Genomic DNA, 13,442 nt, shown 5'->3' with positions numbered 1-13,442 from the left:
CCGTACTCACTGTTATATGCACCAGGAGGTGAAGCACAGCTTGAGCATTCTGCAGCTCATTAGCTGGTGAGTGTATGTAGGATCGTGGAACAGCGTTTGGAAGGCAGGAAATTGCAGGATTAACAAGTGCTAAGTATAAGACTACTGTTTCCCACAGTGACAAAATAGCACAGTTCATGCGCAGGTCATAGGTAGGCGGCCATATTGGTGCAGGAGATGAAGCCTCCCTTGAGTAACAATAGTGTCTGTGCAGTAATGCACTTTTCTTTCAACAAAATCACCACATACAAGAGATTTCACTTAATGAACCCTCCTTAGAGAAATAACTCGCAGCTGCCGGTACATGTCTTAGGACAAAAAATAGGGACAAAAATTATTGTCCCTATGGAACAGAATAAAATGCACTTCATTAGGCAATTTTGGCAAAAGGGAAAGGTCCCAAATAGTCTGAAGATATTGAAATATAAGCCCAAATCACATAATATTTTTTTTAGCTGAATTATAATGATGACATACAGCTGGAAAGCGGTAAGTTTTGGTTGCTGACTTTGAGCCTGATTCAGACACCTGATCGCTAGACAGCTAGCGAGCAGGTAAACGCCTCCCCCCCCCCCAGCATGAAAATCCCTGCCTAGCACGCAAGCGGATGTGTACGCTTAAACATCCGCTCGCAGGCGGACACGCGGAGGAGAAAGCATTTGATGGTAACAAAACATCGAATGATTTCTCCAGCCTTCGCTCTGGAAAAGTAAGTCTTATTTCTCAGGAGAGAATTGGGGGCTGCGCTGACCCTATCAACTGCCCACTCTGAGAATGCATGAGCAGGCCTGCGTTCACATGGGCACGCCCAGCATTTCAATGGGCGCACCAATAAATACCTTGCATCTGCCCCTTGGCCGCACAGGCACAAATGCCAAACATCGTCCAGAGTAGCGAATTCGGAACGGAGTGATCAGCTCTAAATCGTCCTGATACGTCAGTATATATGACCAAAGGAGTACGGAGAATACAAGGGCCTGCTGCAAGGCTGCAGTATGTGTTCTCCTACGCTCAGCTCTCTCCCTTGCGTCTCACTCCCCACCTTGTATCACAGCCTCCCCACATCTCCGGGAGGCACACAGTGCAGCAGATCTATACCGGAATGTGACCTAGAAGAGATAATAGCCCAGAATACGACAAGTCTCCCACAAGTCCCACAAAGGACACACCGAGGGACAATGATTATTTGATACATGCACTTTACCATAAATAAATCAAATTCTCAATGTTCTGACAATGCATTCACCAGTTTTCACGCTGGAACATCCATAATGCATTTATTTTTCACAACATGAAACTCTTAACTCTTTCATTTCCGCTGCCAAAAAAAAAAATAATCCTTATTTACCATACAGTAATGCAAAACTCCAGCAGAGAATGATTCCCCAATATACAGAAAGTCAGATACCATGGATCAGCACCATGGACAGAGGCGTTTGTCGTCAGTCTTAGCTGCAAGCTCTACTTTCCTCCAACAGGGCAAAGCTCCTCCTGTACTGTCCAGCACCACATTATACCAGAATTGGATGTGTTCTATTCATTAGCATTTTGGATGCACCGCCGCCACCCACACCTCATCCCAAAACCGGTCTGGAAGGTGGCAGCACAGCCTAATAGTTTGCTTTTACAAAGGAGACATCATCTGCAGTCAAATGATTATTTAGGATTTTGTAAGCAAAGTAGAATTATTGTTCAGTATGTCTCTGGGGGCAGTAAATTCCCACCCTCAGCTGGAGGAATCCAGAACAAGAGCAGAATTTATAGCTGGTAAACTACTTTTACATTCACGTCCATCCGCAGCAGAGATGAGTCTACCAGCCACGTCTCGGAGCTGTGGGTTTGATTTACTGGTCGCACGCTTGGGGTCTATGTGGCTATATTAGCTCAGAAAGACCTGGCGTTCTACTGTGTTGTGATATCTGTCTGTAAGTCACTGAATATTGTGTCTGTGGAACACAGAGAACTTTATATATAGTGCAGAAGCAGAGACTCACACTAACAGAACTGACTCCCCCTAACAAGATGTAAGCTGGGTACACATCTTCTGTAAAGGATTGTTGGGTCATTCTTTCCATTCCTGACCTGTGATGAACTATATCAAGAGATGGTGTTTTATTAGGACACTGGTGGCATCTGATCAGGTTATATATGAAGTGTGCACACAGTATTGACCATTCTTTCCCTTGGTCCTCCAGCAGCAGTCCTGCCTTTGTGTCTCTTCACAAGACATATTAGATAGATGAGTTTTATGTCCAATCGCAGTGCTTATTCCAACCTACAAATATTTACTCCTCCCATAAAGACCGACTCGCTTTTATAGGGCTTGCTCATCAAAAATGACTTACAGTTCTTTACTTAACAGAACTTACTCCCAATAACAGGACTTACCCTAACCGAGCTTGCTCCACCCAAAGGGAGATACAATACTCTATCCAGTAGGACTGACTTCATGTAACAGGATTTACTCATCCTAACCGAGCTTGCTCCACCCAAAGGGATATACAATACGCCTTCCATCAGGACTTAACCAGCCCCTAACAGGGTATACAGTTAAGTATCTGGGTGTAACCCAGCAGCTGTGAACGCTGTTTAAGACGGCCACAGCGAGTCCTACACTAACTCTGTTGGTCTGCGCCACAGAATGATCAGTACCTGTGAATGCTAAAGCTTCACCTATAATCGCCATGTTTGAAGGGGCGAATTAAGTCCACCTCAAGGCATACTGCCTGAGGAAGTGACAGAAGGTCCCGATACGCATTGCAGCAGACTGGAGTGTGTCACTTTTGGAGGAATTTTACCACAACTGGACATTTGGAGTACCTGTTCCCATAGTTTTTCCGGAGGACAGGGGGTTATTGCAGAATTGAAAGATCTATTCTACAGGCATTGTAAACACCAGTTTCTGGTAAACCTCCATCTTAAATTACAATAGCAACATTATATTCAATATCTTGTGCGTTCATGTGTTTTTAAGTGTGTTATTGATAATTAAATTTTGTTATCTTTACAATATCACACTATTATGAAATTTCTGTCGTTCCATATATCTCCAATATACTAATTAATGGGGAGCATCTAGTAAGGCGAAGACAACGTGGATAAGGAGAGTAACATTTTATTTCATTTGTATATCTCCTGGGCTCCTACTAGGAGCACTTACGGTTATGGGAACAGGAACAGGGGGCAGCTGGAGACCCAAAGGACATCAGAGCGGACCAGCCAAGAACTGCTGATGGGTGCAGAAGACCAGCAGGACATGCAGGGAGAAGCACTATCATCCGTGGAGGCTGGCCAGGCCTGAATCCCTTAAAAAGGATTAAGTAACCAATCGCCTGTGGCCTTGCTGACCAGCCTAGGCTAACAGCGCACCTGTGTAATGGCGGGCTGGCCTGGCATCCCCCATTGCCTTGGCAACAGCCTGGGGGAAGTACCGCCGGCTGGATGAGCCTGCTTGCCGAGCGACCATCACCAGAGACGCAATCCCTGCCGGAGGCAGAAGGAGAACCAGCTTAGCATGGCAACCAGAGACTGGAGCTCTCTGTCAGCCCGCGAAGAAGGCTGTGCCGCTGCCTCCAGCTAACACTTACTCATCTTAACAGAGTTTGCTTAGCCCAAAATGATATACAATACTCCATCCAGCAGGACTTACTCATCCCCTAACAGGACTTACTCATCTTAACAAAGCTTGCTCAACCAAAAAGGATCTACAGTACTCTATCCAGCACAACTGACTACCCGTAACAGGAATTACTCATCCGAACAAAGCTTGCTCAATCCAGAAGGAGTTACAGTACTCCATCCAGCAGGACTTACTCATCCCCTAACAGAATTTACTCATCCTAACAGAGATTGCTCCACCCAACAGGACGTACTCCAACAGCAGCTACTCAATCTAACCTGTACAATTACATGCCTACTGTATAAATTAACTCTTGTTTCACAATAATCCAGTACAAACATCAGGTGGAATCTATTATCCAGAATATTTCCCCATAAATTGGAGCAAAACTTACTAAAATATATCTTCAAAAGAAATATAACCACAGCGGCCAGCACACCAGTTGTGGTAAAGCATATAGGTCTATACTCCCGGGAATGCCGTAGGCTCCTGACAATCAGTAGAGGCTCCCGGCCTCCTGCTGGAGAGGACAAGTGTCCGGAATTCTGGGGAAGTAAGCTCACTCAGCCAGCGATGATGCAATCAGCACTGAGTCATGTGGTCATAGCTATGATCCCCACTGTAAAATGGCGGCCATCTTGGCATGACATAAGAGGGGGGACCTCCATGATGATGGACTCCTGCAGTGGGAGGGGGACGCATTGACCATGATGCAGTGCCGCTCTAGCAAGCGATATCCTCCGTCGCCCTGCATGTGCAGACGACACAGGACATCGCCAACGACCTGCGGCAGCCATGAGCAGCTCTCTCATTGGTCATCAGAGATCTTCCAGTGAAATCTGACTCTGCGGTCCTGTGTCATTGGTACACACCCTACATAGCATGGCTATACATTTCTAATTAAATATATTATATTTATACTATGTCAACACAGGGTGCAGGGGGCGGAGAGGGGCCTGGGGCCCCATTAGCATATGAGAACGCCCAGCATTTCATGGGCCTTCCCATGAGAACACTGGGAGCCGTGGCGTGTGTGTGTGTGTGGGGGGGAGGGGCAGCTGCCCGCCCATTTCCTACCCAGCATGAACGCGTATGTAATGTCGCTCTGAGCAATCTTACATATGCGCGCACCTTCTACGCATGTGGGAGGTTCCCCCTGCCCTGCTAAAGGTTGTTACTGTGTAACATCCCTTCGCAGGCCCCTGCGAGCAAGTCACCCTTGCGAATGGGTGGCGGCATCCAACCAATCGCAAGGCGGGTTCGGTTGATTCGCAAGTGTGCGAATTCGCATCCAAGGGAATCACCCAGAATAAACCCCACTGTCCTGCCGATTGCCGCTGTACTGTATTTTAATATGAAACTATATTACCAACCAATTGTGGCGCCTTATAAATTAAATGAAATAATAATAAAATCAAAGCTTTGCCGTTTTTCACTTCACTTTGAAATGTTAGAGACCTAACGTCATTAATTATAATAATTAGATGCAAACCCCGGATTCTTTGCTAACAAAACTGCGAGACAGAAAATGAAGAATAGAATCACGACGGTATCCATCAACTTAATTTATTAAGGTTAGAAAATATATTTCCCATCAGCGCAATAATACATTGGCCGGGCACAAATCAATACAGACAAAACTCCAGTGAGCAGAATATTAGCATAAGAAAACTCCTCGCAGCGACAGCCGGGGGGGCTTGGGGCAGAGGCCGGCGCTGATTTAAGGAATGATCTATCTGTTCGCCTTCCCCATCACAGGTGGGCGTTGCCGAGAGTCTGTCTCGTCTGTTTATCAGACAGTTTATTGGAAATATTTTGCTATTAAAGTGCTTTATGCAGATGTTATGGCTGTGCTGACTACGTGTCTTTTATTTGTGAGTGCCCAGGATATTAGCATATGGATGCGGCCGAGAACCATTTCTATCTAACGAGCCTTATAATAAAATATTTTACTGCGGGAGCCGGACAGAATTCTTATTCTAAGCACTCTATACATATATATATATATATTTTATCAATTTGGCTTTTTCCTTTTAAGCAAAAAAAATTACAATATTGCAACTGCGACAAGTGTATGTATTAGTAACTAGCCCTTGTCGCAGTTGCAATATTATAATTTCTTATTATAAAAAAAGTATAGCCCCTCCCACTGCCTGTTTTATAAATAGTAAATGCAACATTTACTATTTATAAAACAGAGGCAGTGGGAGGGGCTATACTTCCAGAGTGGGCGGGGTCATCGATGTGTAAATATGTATAAATAGATAGATATTTAATTAAATTAACAAATACAACACTTTTTTCCATACACTATTATAAAAATGCGGTAAGAACCCCAAAAACAGGGTTTTTACGGCTTTTTAGCTTGCTGAATCTCGCCCAATATGATAGGGACAGCAAAGCTCATTAATACCAAATATTCTATATTTACTGTACAGAGGCCGCGCATTAACCATTTGCTCATTAAATGCTGCCGAAGCTCCTAATTGCATTGTGGGGGAGTTGCGGACTTTAGGAGTATCTATATTACCAGCGGCGGCTCCTGCTATAGGGCTCCAGTTAAAATGACAACACCAGAGACACAGACAGACAGCACCAAAGCTCTGGTGCTCCCCCCCCCCCCCCCCCACCTCCGAAGCTCTGGTGCTGTCTGACTTAGTCTCTGACACGCTGGTAACCTCCTCTCACCAGGCTCCATGAAGCAGCAGGGCAGACACAGCAACAGCCCAACCCTGTGGGGAGGAGGTCAGCATGTAGTAGATTCCTATTGGAAACTCCTCCCCCTATTGGGCTGCCAGTACATGGAGTGATGACAGCAATAACTTCCAACAGGAAGCCATTCTGTGCACATCACCAGAGCTACAGAGCTTCTATGGGCTGCTGTCTGTGCAGCCCAGCAGCAATCCTCTGCAGTGAGAATGCCCAGACTACAGTGAGTCACTCAGTGTGCTGCAGCTGAAGGAAGGTATGCATTGTACCAGAGAGGTGCATGGGAGTTTATTTTATTTTAATAATAGTTGTGTGTAGATCTTTATAGAGTATCATTTTGTGTACTTTAATTAATATTAAAGTTATTAAAAGTGTGTATTTTGCTCTGTACCTGTGTTTGTGTGCATATGAGTACATCATTTATTTACAGTAATTGCATACAAACACTGGTACAGCGCAAATCAAACTAATAACCTGCAAGTACTGTATATAATGACTGTCTGCAAAGAGCAGCACCCAGGAACTTGCAGCCCCCCTTAAGTCTAAAGGTAGGAACCACCACTTAATATTGGGCCTTATTTTGGTTCACTCTTTCTGACAAAATCCTTCTTAGATGGACAAAACCATGTGCACTGCAGGGGGCAGATGTAACATGTGCAGAGAGAATTAGATTTGGGTGAGTAATTTTGTTTCTGTGCAGGGAAAATACTGGCTGCTTTATTTTTACACTGCAATATAGATCTCACTTTGAAGTAAAACCTCACCCAAATCTAATTCTCTCTGCACAAGTTACATCTGCCCCACCTGCAGTGCACATGGTTTTGCCCATCTAAGAAGGATTTTGTCAGAAAGAGTGAACTAAAATAAGGCCCAATATTACTGCATGTGTAAGTAGAGGACCCCACTGCCTATTTACTAAGTGTACAGATGTCACTAGAATGTTTCATTGGGGGTAAATGCAAAAAAATTGAGGTCAAACCTGCCATCAAATGTGCATATATATATCTCCTATATATTTGGCTACATCTGTCACTCAAAGTGGGTGTCTGTGTCTATAACGCTCTGTTCCTGGACTTTCCTCTTAATGTGTGATTGCCTTCATCTGTGCTGAACACCTTTCTGAGAAATTAACCTGTTTAAAACAGGTGATGGCAATCATACATTAAGGGGAAGTCTAGAAACAGAGCATTGTGTCCCTCCTGGAGATGGTCATGTTGGGAGGTATGTGACAGAGAACCAGCCCAGTGAGCCCACAGACAGTGCCAGACACCCACTGCCTTCCCATGTTGCCCAGCACTGCTACTCCACAGCCACCAGGTGAGCGCCCCCCTCCCGCGATTTGCGGCAAAACCTCCCCCCCGCGCCCCCCCCCCCCATCCCGCGATTCGCGGCAAAAACACCCGCTCCCCTGCGACCCCCCCTACCGCGATTCGCAGCAAAAACACCCCCGCGACCCCCCCTCCCGCGATTCGCTGCAAAAAGAACCCCCCCACGACCCCTCCCGCAATTCGCGGCATAACCACCACCCCGCGACCCCCCCCTCCCGCGAATCGCGGCAAACCCTCCCCCGTGACCCCCCCCCCCGATTCGCGGAAACCCCCCCCCCGCGACCTCCCTCCCGCGATTCGCGGCAAAAAGAACCCCCCCGCGACCCCCCCTTGCACGATTGGCGGCACCCCCCCTGCGACCCCCCTCCCGCGATTCGCGGCACCCCCCCCCCCTGCAATTCGCAGCAGCCCCAGGATTAAATGGCACATGCAAAACACTGACATGGCTATGGTCGACAATGAAAAAGGTTGACATGAGTTTTTGAAGATTTATTTTTAATTTTTTAATTTTTACATATTCATTGTCATGTGTCGACATGGACACCAATGAAGTGGCACACTTATGTCAACATTTACATGTGTTGACCTTTCTGTGTTGATTTTTTCTTGTGGCGATTCGCGTCACACCCCCCCGCAACCTCCCCTCCCGCGATTCGCTGCACCCCCCGTGACCCCCCACCTCCCGCAATTCGCGGCAACCCCACACCGGAGCCCCTGTGAACCCCGCCCTCCCGCAATTCGCGGCACCCACCCCCGCGACCCCCCCTCCCGCAATTCGCGGCACACCCCCCCCTCCCCCCCCGTGATTCGCGGCAGCTCCAGAATTAAATTGCACATGGAAAACACTGACATGGCTATGGTCGACAATGAAAAAGGTTGACATGAGTTTTTGAAGTTTTTTTGTCATTTTTTGAATATTTTCATATTCATTCTCATGTGTCGACATGGACACCAATGAAGTGCCACACTTATGTCAACATTTACATGTGTTGACCTTTCTGTGTTGATTTTTTTCTTGTGGCGATTCGCGTCACACCCCCCGCAACCCCCCCTCCGGCGATTCGCGGCACCCCCCCGCGACCCCCCCCCCTCCCGCAATTCGCGGCAACCCCCCACCGGAACCCCCATGAACCCCGCTCTCCCGCGATTCGCAGCACCCACCCCCCGCAACCCCCCCCCTCCCGCAAATCGCGGCACCCCCCGCGATTCGCGGCAGCCCCAGGATTAAATGGCACATGGAAAACACTGACATGGCTATGGTCGACAATGAAAAAGGTTGACATGAGTTTTTGAAGTTTTTTTTTTCATTTTTTGAATATTTTCATATTCATTCTCATGTGTCGACATGGACACCAATGAAGTGCCACACTTATGTCAACATTTACATGTGTTGACCTTTCTGTGTTGATTTTTTCTTGTGGCGATTTGCGTCACCCCCCCCCCCCCACCCCCCCCACAACCCCCACTCCCGCGATTCACGGCACACACACACACACCTCCCCCGCGATTCTCGGCACCCCACCCCGTGACCCCCCCCTCCCGTGATTCACGGCACACCCCCGCGACCCCCCCTCCCATGATTCGCCGTAACCCCCCCCTCCCGCGATTCGCGGCACCCACCCCCGCGACCCCCCCTCCCGCAATTCGCGGCACCCCCCCGCGATTCGCGGCAGCTCCAGAATTAAATTGCACATGGAAAACACTGACATGGCTATGGTCGACAATGAAAAAGGTTGACATGAGTTTTTGAAGTTTTTTTTTTTTCATTTTTTGAATGTTTTCATATTCATTCTCATGTCTCGACATGGACACCAATGAAGTGCCACACTTATGTCAACATTTACATGTGTTGACCTTTCTGTGTTGATTTTTTCTTGTGGCGATTCGCGTCACACCCCCCACCCCACCCCCCCCCCCGCAACCCCCACTCCCGCGATTCACGGCACACACACCCCCCGCGATTCTCGGCACCCCACCCCGTGACCCCCCCTCCCGTGATTCACGGCACACCCCCCGCGACCCCCCCTACCATGATTCGCCGCAACCCCCGCCCCCGTAACCCCCCTCCCGCGATTCTCTGCAATCCCTCCCCTCCCGCGATTCGCAGCATCCACCCCCCCACAACCCCCCCTCCTGCAATTCGCGGCACCCCCCACGACCCCCCCTCCTGCAATTCGCGGCACCCTCCGCGACCCCCCCTCCCGCGATTCGCGGACACCTAAGTTGCAATACAGGGCATCTTTCATACAATTCTAACCCTATTTCTCATATACAAACGTTCACAAATTAAGGGGGCGCAGCCCCTTACGACGGTGTGAAGAGCGCCCGTAGGGCGCGATGAATCACCTAGTATATATATATCTGGCGGTGAGGGAGGCACTCGGAGACTTCTTCAAAGCAACCAAAAAAGGTTTATTGGGCAACGTTTCGGGGACGGAGCCCCTTTCTCAAGCCGTGACAAACAACAAGTGACAAGCATGTAAAACAAAACGTGATTAAATACCTGTGTCGGTTCGGCCGGCGCCTCCCCTCACGCTCGCACCGCACGCCGTCCGGGGCCTCCTCCGTCCATCCCATCCCTGTTCACACCGGGTCTGTGACGTAAACGGAAGACGTCTGGTCAGCTGAGCAGCCGCTTGCGTTGCTGGGGAGTTACGGCTTCTCCGTTACCTAGACAACATATAAACAACAACATTGAAATAAACGCAATGAACTTATATAAACATGTGCACAGTATCTTGACCAACAAATATGTGTGGGAATATAAAAGACCGGAAGGTCACAATGAGGAAATGTGTGCAAAGTGAGTCGATGTGAACCTATGTCTGTGAGACACGGCATCTAAATTGTGCACAAGTATGTGTGATTTACGATGTAAATGTGCCCACCCACTGGCAGGTTACAATAAAGACATACGCAGTATTAAAACACTTAATCAGTGTCATATGTGAAGATCTATGTGTATGTTTAAAACCGAGCCAATTCACTTATGGCTCTGTGACTTGTGAATAGACATATAGGAAGTGTATACCCATCTATAATGGTATCTTAAGAAGTGCGAAAAAAGTGGCAGTTAGCTGAGCGGGTGTAAGATGTTTCTATGTGATAAAATAATGTGATAATCTATTGATGAACAATCACAAATAGGGCGACATGGGCATAAGAAACCTAACCATGTGAATGCATGTCACTAGAGTGAGTGTCCGTTCTATTAAAGCTACTGCTCTATAAACTCCAGGACAAAGTAGGTGTTCGCACTAAAGGCAGAGGGGCAAATCGTAACCTATAACTATGAAGAGGAACCTCCTAATGAGGGTCGTGAACGTCAGCGTCTCTAGTTAAAGGAAACAGCCCAGCCATAGGGATTCATTAAGCCCTCTTGGCTGCACCGTATCCAGTCGGTGTATCCACCTCGCTTCAAGTTGGAGCAACCTTTTGCCCCGGTTTCCTCCTCTGGGGGACTGTAACACCTGGTCAATGATTTTATGGCGCATGGTGGCAATGCCATGTTGTAGTTGTGCAAAATGGCGTGCTACTGGTTGGTCGCTGGTGCCATTGATGAGTGCTGCCCTGATGGCTGCCCTATGTTGGGCCATTCTCTCTTTGAATTGTCGCTCCGTCTTGCCCACGTAGCACAAGCCACATGGGCAAAACAGAGCGTACACAACAAATCTAGAAGTGCATGTGAGGGCCTTGTCGATGAAGAACTTTTTTCCTGTATGTGGGTGAGCAATAAAGCTGCCAGTTAGCATGTAGCCACACGTTGTGCACCCCAGGCACTTGTTGCAGCCTTTTTTACGTGACAGAAAATGTTCCTTGGTGGAAGGACCCATATTGGTCACATCTGTTTTGACCAACCAGTCTTTAAGATTTCTGTTTCTCTTGAAACTGGGCATTAGTCGATGGTCCTTGAGGGCTGACAGATCCGGATCCGAGGTGATGATGGGCCAGTGCCGTTTACCCTTTTGTACCAGTGCTTTGCTCTGGGTGTTGAACTGTTGTACCCAGGGTGTGACCTTCTCAAGTTCTCTTTTAGGTTTTTCCACAAGAAGCTCTGTTCTGGGCTTCTTGGACGCTCTTACTCTGGCCGATGTGATCTCATCCTTGGGGTAACCTCTCTGTAGAAATTTCGTCGACATCAGGTCTAGTTGTTTTTCTCTTTCACTGGGATCACTGGTGCAGCGGCAAACGCGAACAAATTGTGAGAACGGTAGACCCTTTATTGTCGCCTGCGGGTGGAAGCTGGCATGATGTAGCAGGGTATTTCTGTCCGTTTCTTTTGTGTATAGCGTGGTGGAAATGAGCCCATCGTGAACCATAATCTTGATGTCCAAAAAATTAATTTCAGAGGGATGGTGTGTGACAGTTAGTTTGATAGGATGCGTAGAAGCGTTTTGATGGTACATGAGGTCCAGCAGTATTTGTATGTCCCCTCTCCACAAAAACAGGAGGTCATCGATGTATCTATAGTAGAGAAAAACATGGGTGGCCAGGGTTTGATCAGTGAAAAACAGCGATTTTTCTACCTCCCACATGTAGGCATTAGCCAGTGACGGCGCTGCCGCAGAACCCATTGCACAGCCTGTGCGTTGTCTGTAGAATTTTCCATTGTAATAAAAATAATTATGTTCCAAGGTGAACATGAGTAATTTCAGAAAAAATTCGATGTCAGGTCCTGTGTAAGCAGGATTGCCAGTGATGAGTTGTTGAACCGCCTGTACTCCAGCCCGGTGCGGAATGCACGTATAGAGACTGGAGACATCTGCTGTTGCTAAGGTGATGTCTGTAGGGATTTGGCCCAAAGTGTCCAATTTTCTCAATAGAGATGAAGAGTCTTTAAGATGGGTAAAGGTGTTTTGGATGCAGGGCTGTAGGTATAAGTCCACATAAATGGCAATGGCCTCACAAATTGATCCACGTGCAGACACTATAGGCCTGCCGGGAGGTTGAGTAAGACTCTTGTGCACCTTGGGAAGTATATAAAAAATGGGTGCCACAGGGTGCTCGGTGGTAAGGCGTTTACAGACATCTTTAGTGATAATGGCATCATTGGTGGCTTGTTGTAATACAGCATCAAGTTTTTGTTTATACAGGTTGGTGGGGTCATGACTTAGTAGCTCATAGGTATCTTGGTCATTTAACAGACGTTGGCATTCATCCTTGTATTGGCCAATGTCCATGACCACAATGGATCCCCCTTTATCCGCATTACGGATCAGGATATCTGTGCGCTTGCTAAGTTTTTTAAGGGTAGAAAATTCATCCTTGGAAAGATTGGGAAAGTGTTTCTGTCCTGGTGGGTGGGGCTTCTCTTCAATGACCCTGGAGAAACTTTTGATGGAAGGATTCAATGTGATGGGTTCAAAGGTAGACTTCGTGCCAAGCTTGTGAATTTTCTTTTGTGTGGCATTCATGTGAAGCGCCGTGGGACCAAAATGTTCCTTTAGTTTAAGTTGTCGCTGGAATCTGTGATTGTCAATTTTGTGTTGAAAGGGATCATATTGAGTGGTGGGGATAAATGAAAGACCTTTACTCAGTATAGAAAGTTCCAGATTGCTGAGGGGGACGGATGATATATTGAATACAGACTCCCCTACTTTCTGCCCCGTCGTTTTTTGTCGACGGTTTTGTCCACCCCGACGGGTGGCTTTCCTTTTGGGTGTACTCCTGTTTCCGTTCTGGTACGTACCCCTAAAGGGATGGAGGCTTTGGGGGTTTTTGTTGTGCTTTTGAACGATCTATCATCG

General features: G+C 47.4%; 1 protein-coding gene across 5 annotated transcripts in view; it reads right to left on the bottom strand.

The window, feature by feature from the left end:
• The window catches only part of SORCS1 (sortilin related VPS10 domain containing receptor 1), a 501,652-nt gene that overhangs the window by 441,995 nt on the left and 46,215 nt on the right, over positions 1 to 13,442 (bottom strand). The window lies entirely within an intron of this gene.

This window comes from Crinia signifera, chromosome 6, assembly GCF_055691185.1.
Source record: "Crinia signifera chromosome 6, ASM5569118v1, whole genome shotgun sequence".
In the NCBI taxonomy this organism is placed as follows: domain Eukaryota; kingdom Metazoa; phylum Chordata; class Amphibia; order Anura; family Myobatrachidae; genus Crinia; species Crinia signifera.
This window is presented reverse-complemented; position numbering and strand designations above follow the sequence as displayed.